Genomic DNA, 9,907 nt, shown 5'->3' with positions numbered 1-9,907 from the left:
TCTCCTGTCATCAGAAATAGCAGCTCCACCTCCAGCATTCACTTGTCGTCCCTCTTGGTCCTCTGGAGTTCAGAGAAGCTGCTAGTCCTGTAAGACTTATTTCTCACGGGAGCTGTAAGCTATGTTTCCTGAAGGAAGGATGAGCGGAGGATGTTGTAGGCTGCAGGGTGTTGTAGGCTGTCCTGGAGCTGTGGGTCTTGCTTTGCCCTTACCAACTGCTCTGTACATACTGCCAGTCAAGATACATAAACATGGCATTTAAAAAGCAGCAGTCATGCTGCACGCATTTTCTCTGCATCTAGCTTGATTATCAATAACTTTCTCACAGTTGCAACTGAAATGAAAACCAGTTGCATATTAAGTATTTACAGTGTTACATAATACTAAACAGCTGTGGGGAAAAAAAAGATGTTAGATACCTCAAACGGACAGCCAAAATTAGGAATCTTGCTGTGACTCTGCTCTCTGATTGAACAACGAGGATTCCTTGCTGGGGAACTGCAACAATGAGTTGACTAATGCTTGTGAAGACGACAATCACAGCATTGATAAGCCCTGAAGAAAAGCACTGGAGGAAATTAATAACCTTATAATCAGGGCATGGTTTGAATAGCTTACAATGAATGAGGCAGGACACTAACATGCTGAGAAATAAGAAGGAACCCCATTACTCCACACACATCTGCAGTGAGGATGCAGGGTCTAGGGGAAGAACAGCTATCATACAGTTAAAGACCATGGCAGGATTCATAGGTTCAAACTGAACTGAGGCTGAAGGGGCAGCATTACTCTTAGCACCGCCCACCATTTTAGGGATTCAACTTGAAGCCTTAGTTCTTGTGATTACAATTAGTTGGTATGGGTTGGTAAGAAATGCACTAGAAAGGAGAAAAAAGGAAGCAAAATAATTTTAAAGGTTTTCTTTTCCTTCATGCATGTCAAAAAACTATAGATGTAAAGAAAGGGAGTCACGAAACATCAGTGCTGCCTTTTCCAGTAGTATTCAGGTTAAGTCCAGTAAACTATGCACCACTCACATCCAAAGCTCTCATCCAGCTATGTTTTCTGGAGCTCAGTCCTCTCCTGAAGAAGACCAGCCCTGACGGTGACAGAATCCTGGTGCCTGCCTGACTGGGTGGGTTAACCTGGGTGCTTGCCATAGCCCTTCAAGGAGCAGGGCAGGAGGACATCAACATGACTGTTTAATGGCCCACAAGTCTCTTCCTTTTCTTCTCCTTGGCCCATCTCTCATCTTCCCTGTTATTTTGGCACCTGAGATATCCCAAAGACATGCACTCTCCACGCAGTGCATGACTTCGGAAAGAGATGCAAGCATGGCGCATGTATGTGTCATCCCTCTCCCCCATTAAATTTTGCAGCCATCATGTTTAATGTATCGTGAAAACAACCGGCTAGGCAGAGGAGAGAAACTCTGTAGCTATGTCTCTACCAGTATCTTATAGAGAGAACTTTCCAGAAACACAAACTCAAAATATCTTCCCACACTGTTACACTGTTAGAAAAACAGTGTTCTTCAAAGGGGTTGGTTTGGGAATTAGTGCAGACCAGGAGGGACCTGTCCTAATTGCTGATGCAGTCACTTTCTTTTGAAGGGGGAGAAGTTAATGGTAGGGGCCTGGCAGGTTTTTTTTGCTATTGGCCATCAGAACCAGCAAACAGCCCCACCATATATATTAGCACAGCTGTAGCTTACCTGTGTCCACTTGGAGAACAAGGCTGCTGCCTAGACATTATTAGACCCCAGAGAATCCACATAGGAGAAGTTAGTACCTATTCTCTAGAGGAGTGACAAGAAACTCCAGCTGGGGTCTCTGCCCTGTGAGATCCTTGGGTTAAGGACTTCTGTGCTAAAAGGAGAGAGCTTATTCTCTAGGTTTGTATAATATTCCCCATTAAAGAGGTAGTTCACCATCCATGCAGAAAACCAGTTTTAGAACATACTCTTTTTATTGTATTACTGTGGTCTACCCCGAGTAATGCGCTTGTGTGACAAAGCCCCACAGTTTCAGCTCTGCAGGAATATGCTTCACAGCATTCTCCATGGCCAAGAAGTGGTGCTAGTGGAAACAGTCATGCCAAGCGAACTTTGCACATGCGGCGTTAGCAGCTAAGGATTTAAACATCGAAGTCAGTGTCCTGAACTGCAGCTGGAGATCAGGTGAAGCCAGCCTCAAAAGCCAGCCTGTCTCAAAAGTAATGCCACTATGTTCTCCCAGTGTCCATTTTTTGCTGAACAGTTGGGCAATTTTGCAGCAGATGTAGCTTAAGCACTCTCCAAACACAGCTGACTGTACTACACAGTGCATTAATCCAAGCCCCAGTCTTGAAGTCAAGATATCCTGGGTAAAAATATGTGTTTTGGAGAAATACCTAAAGCTTTTGTGCAAAGCACGAATGACCAGCAAAGCCTCCAGGGTTTCCCTTTATAAACAGGGATGAGAGCAAGGGATTGGTGGAAGGATGCCTTGCATCATGCTTATTATCCCATTGACATTCTTCCTCCTCAACAAAGCTCTAGGACAAATGTTTTTCTTTTTTTTCATTTCTCCACCAATATTTTTTGGCATGTTTTCTCTTCTTTTCTCTGGGAGAAGCATGACATCCAATACTTCATGAAACAAACCAGCCAAATCGTTCTGATTCTTTTAATAACAACTTGGCACCCTTTCCTTGCTCACCCACCTATTGGATAAATAAGCTTACAAAATCTTTGGACTCCTTAGATAGATAAGGACTGTTAACAATATCCTATGATTCTCAACTGTACTGAGAACATATACAATCTGACCATACCACTATGTTTCAGATGTGCATGAAACATCATGCTACCTTTTTAGTGGGTGAGATTCAGGTAAATACTCTCTCTACTTCATACGCCACTTCCTTCTCATGGGAAAGACACCCAGTCACAGTGGTCTGAAGGAAACAAAAGCATTCTCCAGTCTGGTCCCTGATGTTGGCAACGGGTGGAGCAGAAATCAGAATGTGCTGTGGCACCCAGGAGGTGTTCAGCTTCAGTGAAGCCAAATCAACCACAGGCTTATTTTTAGCAATTATGAAACACTCCCCAGATGGGAATCCTTAATTCCAGTTTCACCATGTACTGCATTTGCATATGGATGAAATGCTGCTATGCAAGTGAAGTTACATGAACCTAAATCCTCGGGTTATCCACATGTCCAGAGGAAGGCGGTCCCCTGCTGTCACAGATGCTGGCTGTAAGGGATCCAGGAACTACTGGAGAGAGGGAGGGTACATGTGCACACCTTACATTGTGGAGTAACAGGAATTTGGGGATTTTCTTGCAGCTAATTCCTGAGATGTGTTTGAAAATGCAGCAGGACTTCATACGGCAATGAACATGTCACTAGACTAAGGGCTGACCATCTGTCACTCCATAGGGCCCTTCATTCACACTCTGGTGCAAGCAAAATTTCTGATGTCTATTTTGGGGATTTTTTTTGGCCTGGATTTGGATGCAAAAGTGTCTTTGAGCCAATGTATAATTCTCATGTTGTTGTTTTTTTTTTTAATCTGCTTTTTGGAGTCTTCCAAAACTGCTTTCCAAATCCCTCAGCAATGTTCACATTCATGCCTCGTACTTGTGGCACTTTAAAAGTACTAATGCTAATGGTCACTTTTCATGAGGCTAAGGGAACAGAAATGCCTCTTATATAACTACAAAATGCTGCAGACAAAGAGCTGCAAGTCTTCCCCCAATGAATGTTTCTTTGGAAATTCAGCAGCTGATATTCTACTGAACGTGTTCTGCCTGTGGGCAATCATAATAGCTCTCAAAAAAAGTAATCCACACTAAAGCTTTGAGTTATAAAGCAGAAAGCTGCAGGAAATTAGGTTTATTTTGCTGTTAATGGAAAGAGACAAAATCCTGCAGTAACTTAACTGTTTTTCTTTCATGTTTAAATGATTGAAAGAGATAAATAAAATTTAAGAGACAGAATGAACTTGCGCTTGCTATGAGCATGAAAGAGCACTGTATACTAACAGTAAGTTTCTGTGATAGCCATAAAGCAGAATTTAATGAAATTGCTTCAGAGAAATGCAGCAATAAATACATGTAATGAGCCAGAAAAAGGAGCCAGGAGGCAAGGTGCTTCTATACGTATGAGTCAATAAGTGCATTAGTGAAAGGAAGAATGGGATCTTAGAGAGAAAATTGTTTAAAGTGATCAGAAAAGAGAACAGAAGTCATTTGTACAAAATTCCACCAAGAAATCTTTTTTTTTTTTCCCTCCTTGTTATATTAGAATATCTGTACTTTAATAGAAGTCTGAGGAGGCTGTAAATGGTAGTTAAACCATTATGCTTTTACTGTCAGCCAAAGTAGCTTTAAAGGCTGGTGAGTGATATGAAATGAGGTCGTTCATTCCAGCCCACATGCACCATATTACCAACGAGCACACAAAATACAGTGCTGTTGAGGGAACAGCAGCCTCAAGATGGCCATAGCTGGAGCTCAGTGTTAAAATATACATCACTTAAGATGGGGCCCATACCAAATGCACCAGAAACTCTTTGGTACTTACATCTCTGTGGTGCATGGTCCACACAGCTGGTTACAGCTCTCCCCCTCTCATGGGCTCAGGCTGCAAGGGGGATTTCTAATAGAGTGAGCCCAGAGGCATGCAGGTGATAGAGGGAAAAAGAGAGCTCCAGTCTCCTTTCCTTTATGGCTTTTGTGGAGCCAGAAGAAACTGGTGAAGGAGCTGTGCATCCTATATACACTAGTCAGCTGCGATTTGCTGCACTGAAGCAGCACAAACACACTAAGTTTATGATGCTGTTCCTGCCCTCTACATTTCTTTTTCACTGATATTTGCAATATTCTAGGCAGCTCCTGTGGAAGATTCAGAGAAATGAGAGCACTATCAAAGTAAGTGCCTCCATTGGCACAAAGCAAATTCACATCTTCAGGCAGCCATTTATATGTCTTACTAAATTACCTTACCTAGAAGGATCCATGAAGATCTGCCATAATAATGCACAGAATATATTACATTTAAAAGGCCCAGCCTACATGTAGTCAGTACGTGAAGGCATTTATTTCTAAGACACGAAGCTGAGTTAGATCGTCATATGCAATGCATACATCTCCTGGGCTGTAGACCGTGGAAAGCGATATAAACAAAGCATTGTAGAGAGGACATGGAAATAAGACATTTCCCTGAAACCAGAGGCACTGCACAGCATGGAGCACAGATGTGACGAGTCCTGGCTGTGACACTAAATGGCTTTGTAAAGTCCCGTGCCGCATGGTTTTTCAGCAGAAGGTTCCAAGGATCTCCAAGGAGCACTCTTGCCCAAAATAAATTACAGGAAGGAGTGTTGCCTAGAGCTGTTGTCTAGAAAGCAGTAACAGCCAGCCTATGAAATTAGGAAGCTGGCAATAGTGATTATTTCCTTAGAAGAGAGAAGGGGTTCTGAATGGTATTATACTCCAGTAAGTACTTATTCTGAACACTGAGGCAGATTTCAGTGTTTAACTGGTTAATTACATGTAATTTCAGTAGGTATGGATGTTCCATTTTTTCTGTCAAGTGTTAATGGATGTTGGGGGCAAAATACCTTGAGCAAACTGCTATGCAAAAAACTAAGTCAACGAGTAGACCTTCCTAAGACTGGGAGTGCTGCCGGATACCTCTAATTACCACGTCGTTGACAAACAGTGAGCAAGCCAGAGCATTTGCGTTCATTTTTTCCAGAGTTCCCCAGTGTTTTCTTCACAGCATCTGTAAACAGTAACAGTATTAGTCTTCACCATAAAAGGAAGGTAAATACAAAGCATAGTTAATCCATCAGTTAAGAGAAGCCCTGAGCATTGTATGCATCCTGCTGAGTCTCAGTTTTGGACAATCAATGCAGAAAATCTGGGCAATAGTAGGACAGTGAAAAACAAAAGTTGCACGGCTTTCGGCTGGAAGTGGCAATGACGGGCAATTCCCTGGTCCATGTGAGCCTGAGGCTGCATTCACTTCCAGCACCACCACTCTCCTAGCTCGATTTTTCCTCAGTTATTCCTCTTGCAAAACTTCTCCGCAGAGGCGTGTGCCAGCAATACCATCTGCTGGCTAAACGTAGCACTGGCCAGAGAAGCAGGCAAAGGCAGCGGGGCCAGCAGCCCCCATGGCAGCTGCTTTTCTGCCCCTCGCCCTCCTGCCCCAGGAGGGATCCTGTGCCTGGGGCAGCAGGCAGCCAGCCCCAGGGAACCTGTGGGGTGTGGTAGGGGAAAGGCAGAAAATCCCAGTCTCAACCTCCCAAATCAGAGATGTATTCAGTTTCTCCTAACCCACATGTCTCTCCATGTTCTGGCTTTCTTTTCATAAGAGTTGGGGGTTTGGGAGCTTTTAATCATCACACTTAACAGGAAAGAAATGCCTTGCCTGACCACCTCTCTGCTCAGCTGCTCAGGCACACAGAAGAGCAGACTAAAACTCTGGACTATGTGCAGGGATCAGGCACAATCCCTTTTCTTTATCTCAGGAAAAGAGCTCTCTGTGCTTTGCTCTTTGCTGGAGCTTTGCATGTAGTAGTCCCCTTTTAATCCAGGGTGAACTTGCAAAATAATTATGATTTTTATGGAATGAGATAACTTAAAGGAGAGAGCACATGCAAAACCCCTTCAGGAACTGAGCTGAGGGTGTTTTCACTAGGTATTTCTTTTGGATTAAGCTGTCTGGTTATACAAGCCAGGAACAGAGAAGTATTTGAGAAACACTACAGGGCATGCAAGAAAAGCAGCTGGGAAAGATTAGATAGCTCTGGCATTTTTTTTCTTTTTTTGAGGGAGTTGTGAAGAGGATACTTTATTTACTAATAGAATCACAATATTTTGGTCACCCATCTTCTGTCCAAGGAATGGCTAAAGAGGCTGGGAGTCTTTGGCCTGGGGAAAAAAAAGAGGCTATGAAGGAGGGATGAGATAGAGGACTATCAAGGAAGTACCAAGGAGAGAGTAAGGAATGATTGTTTGTTTTCTTGGATAAAATGAGCCAGAAACTCTTGTAGAACAAATAGGGGGAATCAGCCATACACAAAATATGTGGTGGAGCTATAGATCTCCTCTATAGCTGAGAGTTTACATGGGTACCCAGACGTCCAGGCCCTGAGGGCACCACCAGCCCTTGTTGCCCCATATCAGACCCCTGGGGCTCCCCCTACCCTGCCCATGGCCCACGACACAATTACAGCCCCCTGGGGCTGTCAGTCCCTGCCCCAGGGTCGCCCTAATCCAAACGTCTGGTCTTATACACTTATGTATTGGGGCACTATCTGTGAGAAACTATTAGTGAATTCAAGTCAGACAGTCTTGCTGGATAAATTGGGTGAGAGAGAGGCTTAGATTCACCAAAAATGAGGAGAATCTATCTCCAAAGTGCCAGAGATAGCAAAGACAGAGATCGAATTGATTTCCTTCTAGAAGGGGATTTGGATTTGCTTCCATCACTTCTGAAGAATGTGTCCCAACAGGCCAACTGGTGGATAATATTTTTCATATGTTTTGTTCTGTTCCGGCAAGAAAAATGAGCAGTTTGCTTGATTTAGATTGAACTGCTTGGGCATGGTTTTGTTTATTTTCTAGCTTCAGAAATAATAAAAGTAATTACAGCTTGGAAGAGAGAAAAAACTACTTCATAACCTTTGTTCTGTGAGGAAGAGGTTTTGGGTAGGGTGCCTCTCTGGCCAAAAAATGACTGGGAGCTGTGAGCAAAGCCGTCCCTCTTCGGCGGTCGGCAAGCAAAGAGAGTAAGCTGGTACTCCCAGGGCCTGAGGAGTGCTTTGCCTTTTCCATGGGATGAATTAATAGACTTAGCTCCAAAGAAATTAGGATATGCTTGCACCTTGCACCCACTAGCTCAGGAGTAGAATTACCTTTATCGCCTCTTCTGAACACACGAATATGAGTGCAGCTATTATGGAAAGGGAGGTCTGTAATTATCATTGAAGATACTTGGGAAGGCAGAGGTGTTGCCTGTCTGCTTACAGGAAAAATTATATGTAAACATTTGGATAAAGAGTTTGTCAGCCTCAGCCCTCGCTCATACAGAGGGCGCAAAAGGGGAGTTGTGTACCGGGGTGATGCACCTTCGGGGAGGACTGGGGTGAGCAAAGCGGTTGCTGGGAGCTTCGCTCCATGCAGAAGCTCACAACACCAACAATTCCTGTTTTAGGACAATTATTTAATCAAAGACAAAACCAGTACAACTCCCGGTCCTCAAGATAAGTTCATAAAAAGTGCAGTTTCAATGAATGAGCCAATTCTATACTTGTCGTTCTCATAACATCTTTCCAGGGTCTGTGTGAACCTTCAGGATTCAGAGTCAGCATGCTTTCATGAGACAAAGAGCTGCTTTAACTGCTACTGCTGTATTTTTCAGACCACAGAAAGGAAAGCTCTAGGGATTTCAAAAGCCCCAGACTCGGCAGAGACTCCACAGTTTAATGTGTTAAGTGGGACAGCTGACAGATTACAAACTTAATTTTACTTCGCAGGTGCTAAAGCCATGAATCTAGTCCTGTGTCTCTTGAATCGGTAATGCTAAATGAGTTTCAGGGCCTTTAAAAATGCAAAGGGCAGTAGTTCAGAAAGTAAAGGCTTGACCAGTTATAGATAAGAAACAAGACCTTGTTGCATGGTGACATGACCCAGGTATCGTCCAAGTGTGCTACCTAAGTACTCAGGTAGGGCTGGAATAAGTGTTACCATGTTGAGTGGGGATATAAGAATTTGAATCATTTCTCTTTCCAGCAACAGTTCACTGCGGTCATTTGAGAGAAAAGTGGACTCCCCGAGGCATCCCAGAGAGAACCTTTGCATCAAATGTTGCCTGTGTGCATGAAAGTGAGTATCCCTTGGAGCAGTGAGCTGAGCAATGTATCGAGGAATGACAAATAATCACTCGATGTGCAGAGAAATAACTCTCAGGAATTTTTATCCAAAGACAGCAGGGTTCTGGCTTGGGACTGCAGGAGAAGGCAGTCTCCATTTTGACAGATACAGTGCATATGGTAAGCAAGAAAAAGTGGTTTTAGGAGCATCAAGTCCTGGACCCGTGGGTCTCAAGAACATGAGTCTGAGGGGAATTGAGTATATCCCATGTTTAGGGGTACAAGCACTCCCTTTTCTCTCTTCTAGCACCACTGATCTGCTATTTTGCAGCTGATCTGTCCCATTTTGCTAAGCTAGTAAAGTAAAATTTATTTACTTCTTAGTCACCTTGAAATGAATTAATGTCAGTGGAGAGGCAAAAGGACACTCTCTGCATACACTCCAAAGCTGTATATTACATTTACTACATTAGGATGTCTGTGGTTTCCAGATAAGAGAAAAAAATGAAACAGCAAGAAATGGGCTGGGCAGCTGTGGACCCCTGCACATGACTGCAGAATGAAGAACTGTGTCCTGGGATGTGGCTGAATTCACCGACCTACTGCCAAAGAGCCAAAACAACTTTGCAACTATTTCTTGCATCAGACATTTTTCAATAAATCAAAAAAGAATTGTCTTGCTTAAATCAGTTGTCTTCTTTTGCTAAGGTGTTGGTTGTTTAGTTCAACAGTTTTCATAAGCAGCCCTGTATCCAGCAGAAACATATTGTGCATTGCCCTCTCTCTTTCAGCTGATCTCTTTGGGCAGAGAATCCCAGAGACTCGTCTAATGGAGAGGGAACTACTGCCCTCCCACGTGTCTCCAGCCCCACAGTGTACCTGCTGGATGCTGGCAGACAACCCTTGAACTTCAGGTCGTACAGGCATCTCCACACACTCACTTCCAGTAAAGAGTTCCTGTTGTGTAAGCACACACAAGGGCACCCAGATCATTACATGTGCCTCTTGCTGAGGAGGCAGGAGAAACAAAAACTGAGGC

The sequence above is a fragment of the Nyctibius grandis genome, chromosome 2 (genome assembly GCF_013368605.1).
Source record: "Nyctibius grandis isolate bNycGra1 chromosome 2, bNycGra1.pri, whole genome shotgun sequence".
NCBI classification, from domain to species: domain Eukaryota; kingdom Metazoa; phylum Chordata; class Aves; order Nyctibiiformes; family Nyctibiidae; genus Nyctibius; species Nyctibius grandis.
Note: the sequence above shows the minus strand (reverse complement) of the source record.